Below are 6,049 nucleotides of genomic sequence, written 5' to 3' on the forward strand. Positions count from 1 at the left end.
ACAAGTTATCAACAAGTGGAAACTAGCTGTACTTTACAATGTGCAGCGGACTTTTTAGTTATTACAGCAAATTACACGACTGATGATCCGGGTCAACTCAGCACAGTTCCTATGAAGGACCACTAGCTGTAACTTTCCATCCTATAACTTTCTACGATTTTTGCCAGTTGTGAGCTTACAATGTGTATCTTGACACCCTTTAGAGAGATGAAAAAGCAAGTGTAATTGACAGTAACAACAAGTGAAACAATCACAAATTCAGTAACAGCAACTATCTCTTTAAAAAATTGAATTTTCTACAAACCATGAGAAAAATTACCATAAATCTGTAGCTATTTTAAGAAACAGTCATTCTTAGCTCACATTTTGGTATATTATTTAGAATATTAAATGTTTTTAAATGACAGTTCTTGATCTTGAAAAATATTGAGATATACATCGTGATGTGACACTCAAGAAATATCGACTTGGTATCGTCTATCTTCACCAACTGTCTACATAAATAATAATCGAGTTGGCCAAATAAAAAAGTCGGCAGCAACATTTCTACAAATACCATCTCATAACAGTCATTAGTTTCAAAATATCCGTCAATGTGCTGCAGTCGGTGACGTTACATTCAATCCATTCCAAAATCTCGTGTAGAAGGCGAAACTTCGCTTTACGGTCTGTTAACGTCAATAACCTACCTATCCATCACAGCGATTCAGAGGTAATCGTTGCGGCACCAGACTTGTCCATCAGGCTTGTGAAAATCACGGGAGGGACTGTGTGAAAATCAAGTGGATATCCAATCACACTCGTGAAAATGAAGTCACCGCTGAACATGAAATGCCTTGCGGGCAGGTATTGCAATCGGTAGCCAGTTTCCATGGCCTCGAGTCTTCGTATTGCAATTGACTTCCGTTCCAGTTGGTTTCTCGTGTCGGATTATTCTTAAAGATACACTGTTTACATGTAACTACATTTTGGTTTTTCCTGCTCTAAGCTAATTTGTATGCGGGAATTACCGTGAAACGTGTACACCTGAGGCTAAGTTGAGCATGAATATTTCAGCGTACTGAAGAAACAACGATTTGTTGTCCATGTAATGTTTAAGATACAAAATTGTTTTCTTATGTGGTCAGTGTGATACCGATATTCATATGAAAAATGAAAATCTAAAAAAAAATTACTTTGACATTTAGGTAGCCTGAAAATCGGCAGAATAGCGGATATATACAATAATATCTTTGTAATTTAACTGTGTTTACTTATGGTTTTTACGTTGGTTCACATGAGACATGTCAGGCAACATTAAACTTTATATACCGGGTATGTTCATACAGAAGGCACACTTATAAATTCGCTGATCAAAAGAAGAGCAAACTCGATAACTACTCTATGATATTCTTTCTATATTTAATCACACAAGTACCATTATTTTCACAAAATACCCCGCAAATCTGTAACTTTCATTTATGATAAATGATTTTTAACCAAACCAAAACAGCAAACAAAAACACACAGTAATTTTCATTGTGGCGTAATAACACACCGTTTTCAGAACCTATCATCTTTTTGTCAATGTCTCTCCGCAATTTCTTCACTTTCTGGGCCGATGACTCTTTTCCCTGCAAAACAAAACACTTTGTCCACACCTTAGTAACTTCAGACTCTGTGACATCAATTTCGATCCGAACCATGAAACGTATATCATTCCCAAAATTCTAGGTCTCTGGAAGTTGGAAAAGTACTGCACTATATCACTTATATCCATGAAATGTCAGGTATCCGCGTCACGGTGTTTTCAGTTGTGACGTACCGATCCACATCACTGCCACCGGTTGCCTCAAGGTCAGCATCCTCCTGATCGGAAGGTTCTTGGCCTTGGATTGTGCTGTAGGTCGGAACAAGCCGTTTCGGCTTTCTACCATGACAACCAATAATAACATCCCAACAGGAGACCACGAAAACAACGAAGAAGACAGCCCCGGCAAAGTACAGTAAAACAATGCTGAGCAGTAGGTAATCCTTATTAAGATTATTCAAGTTGTTAGTAAACAGCATTGCCTTCGGTGACAAAGTATACAGTCTGGACTGTAAACGCAGTTTCACCAGTATATCCGATCTCATCTGTGAGGACAGTTCCAGTTTTGAAAGAGCACTTGCTACGTCAATTAACTTCTACTGTTGTTGTTTATTCTTTCTTCTTCTGCTTACTATTGTATCTGTCCTGTGTACCAAAAGTAGGAAGGAAATCAGGTTAAAGTTGAAAACGAGGAGCATTCGTCATATGTAATCAAAAATGCATCAATTAAATGGTTTACTTCAATATCAATAGTACACTTACAAAAATTTAAATGCCACTGACATTAACACTAACAATATCAATATCTTAGAACCTGAGAAGAATGATGTTCATTCTAAAGTCTAATAACACCTATGCATCAAACACACTCCTCAGGGTTCATTGTCTTCTTTCGTATTTGCAAAGCTGTTGTTACCAATTTTAGTGTACAGACATTCAACCATCCGGGGGTACTGCCATAGAAAAGTGTACGGGTATGTGCCGCTCGAATGGATCCACTTTTCAGAAAAATCCCTTTACATGGGTAGATTTTTCATCCCAAAGAACCTCAACACGGGTTGGTAACAAAGCAAATGTCTCACGCTTTAGGAAAATCTCCGGATACAATAAAATAAAGGTGAAAATTCGCTAAATTTGTCGAGAAAATCCTAACAATGGGCCATATTTTTGGAATATACGTTGGTAGATGGTTTCATTTGGGCGGCATACCCCCGTATGAAAATATCAGGAGTACCCCTCCCCCTCGGGCAGTCAAAAGATTATTCTTTGGATTGGTGAAATTCCATAAAAAGTAATATTGTCAACTGAACTTGATATATGCAACATCAGAGTAATCGTTCTAATGATGAGGATGTAGATGTGTGCGCAGTTTTACCACGCATTGCAAAATTTAGTTTTTAAGGGCTCTTGTGATGAAGAACAAATAGTGCCGCAGTCTGTTGGGAAAAAATCGGTAAAATCTGCCGATGGAGTAAGCGTGTATCAGTGCTTTGATAAGCCTCTGTAGTTCGAAGCATAACGTATAGGCACTTGTTGAAAATACGAGATTCCATTGCGAAGGAAAAATAGGCTCATGATTGGTTAAATTAACCGATTCATGTTTGTAAAGTACGACATTAAAACAGGTCAGCATCATTCAAGATAAAAAATTTACCAGGTTCGTACGAACAAATAGAAAATGACAATAACGATACAGGCATCTTGAAACACTGTTCAGTGGTGGTACCAGGTGTCCTGAATGGGTAAGCGTACCCCGCTGTATGTTACATTTGTCAAGCTTGATCCAAAGTGACAAAAATTCGTGTAATTCGGCCAAGGCACCAAGTTATTGTCGTGAGTTATAGCCAGGAATGCTGTAACTCATCAATTTTAGAAACAGATGTGTCATATTTTGATACAATATCTCTGTATCTATAATGGAACTGCTTAAATGGTCTAGCTGATCTACTTTCTGAGAATCCTTGTATGTCTCACAGGCTTCTGTTACGATGCTATAATAAGTTGTGTCTTACTGATATAGTTACAAGCTCAACCGTTTCGCACCAAGAAGTTTTGAACTGTATATATGATAGACTGGAGTTGATGGCGTATTAATGGACAGGTAAAGAAAGCTCGTCAAAAACTGAGACCGTTCCTTTTGACACATAACTTAAAATGCAATTATTTTGTCTAATTGTCTAAAAAAATGTATCAAGGTAAAATGCTGAGTCCACACTGTCAGTTGTCTCGTTTATTTCCAAGTCATCTGGATATATATATATATATATATATATATATATATATATATATATATATATATATATGTATGTATATATGTATATATGTGTATATATATATATGTATATGTATATATGTGTATATATATGTATATATATATATATATATATATATATATATATATATATATATATATATATATATATATATTATATATATATATATATATATATATATATAAGTCTGAAAGATATAGTGCACAGTTTGTGCCAATCAGAATGTATATACATGTAGTTTGCCTGAATTTTATTCAAGCAACTTTGATAAATATGTTGTCGTTCTTGATTAATTCCAAATTGCATTTTGCATCATGGTTGTTGGTAAATTTCCCATCCTGAGTTGCACTCGATACAATGTATTCATACCTGAGATTACCATTCTCATGAAGGAAAGCTTTCCTTATTAAAAGAAACAACAGTATATCTTTATCTTTCTCCACTAGAAACGACAGTATATCTTTAAATTTGTCATACAGAATGGTTGTGTACAATGTCAAAGAGAAAAATGTGTGTGATGAACTGTACTAGACGCCTTTGTTAGTTTGCAAAAAATGTATTAATTCTTTTGAACTTTTTAATATTCACATATATTTGCTTTATGTTAGTAGCTGCATAAACTTTGTCACAGTGGCGCTCTAAACAAGATTTAATAGTTGATAAAATTGTGTTCGAAAATTTTGACAAGGGTTTTGACAGGTGGAACCAACTATCAGCGGATCCCCATGGAATTTAAGAATCTCTCATAGCTTTGGTATAATTTAAATACTTGGTCATCATGTGCCAAATTGATGTCAGATTCGAATTCACTTAAGAAGACACCTGTTTTTGAAATATCTTTTAAGGTATCATGCGCATCTTAAGTTAAACACAAACTTTTGCTCAAACTTTCCTTAATGAAACTTTCAACCATCTTCTTACCAAATCAAGAATAATCAGATATGAACTGAAAATGATCACGTTTTTCAGTATATATTGCAGTTGTCTGTGAATTTAAACTTTTGTCAGATTTTTGCAACGTCATTGAAAGTGTTATAATTAACATCATGAAGAATATTCACCACAGATTAATTCTAAAGGTCATTAAGTATACAAATCTTTAATTAGCAGAAATAAAAATACGTATCAAATGTCTTTGACTGCTGTCATTGTATCACCACTTTATATAACAAGTGTAATTGCCTTTGGTCAAGTCCTTCAAGCTATATTTGCCAAATGTGATTGTTCATTACATACATAAGTTATAAAGTAGCTGACATGAAAATGCAAAATATCTTTCACTTATACAACATAATTGTCTCATCAATATACATAGCAAGTTTCATAAACTTTTCTAGAGTCCTTCCAGTCTCATATCCCTAATGGGGAAAGTTAGCTAAATAAACAAATTTGTATCTTGCTGATGTAAATATGCTGAACGACTTTCATTAATACTTTATCATATTTCTTCAATATACATAGCAGGGTTCATCAACTTTAATGAAGTCAATCAAGATATACCCCTAATTAGAAAAGTTTGTTAAATATGCAAATTAGTAATAAGATGTTTTAAAAAATCAAAGCTGATTTTTGGTAATGTTATATCCTAGTATGTATACAATATACGTAGCAAGATTCGTCAACTTTGGTCAAGTCAATCCAGATATACATCCCTAGTTAGTAATTAGCTAAAATGAGTTACCAATTATGCAAATGAGCACGAAATATGCAAGCCACGCCCACCAAAAACTAATTAGTTCTCGCCATTCTTAAACAAAATCTTTGTACCAAATCTGACTTGAATCCTTTCAGCGTTCTTGAGATAAACTGACAGACAGACAGATAGACACACAGACACACACTCACACACAGACAGACAGACATCGGTACCATATCAGCTCAAGTGTGTGGACTAAAATATCAGGGGTCACCTTGCAAAGTTTGGTACTACAGAAACAAGTTAACTTACATCTTTATTTTTTTATTGTTTTCTTAATAAGTCTATCGTCCAACGGGCATTAGCCCAATTACAGGATGGAGGTACGCATAACCCACTAACCCCCAATGGAGCACTGAGGAGTAAAGTGCCTTGCTCTGGGCACAACACCGTGCTAGAGTCTTGAAGTCACCGTCCTCTAACAGTGAGTCCATTACTCTGGACCTACTGGGTCTTGAACCGGGTCTCGAACTCACCATCCTCTGATAGTGAGTCCGTTACCCTAACCCA

This window comes from Ptychodera flava, chromosome 16 (assembly GCF_041260155.1).
Source record: "Ptychodera flava strain L36383 chromosome 16, AS_Pfla_20210202, whole genome shotgun sequence".
NCBI classification, from domain to species: domain Eukaryota; kingdom Metazoa; phylum Hemichordata; class Enteropneusta; family Ptychoderidae; genus Ptychodera; species Ptychodera flava.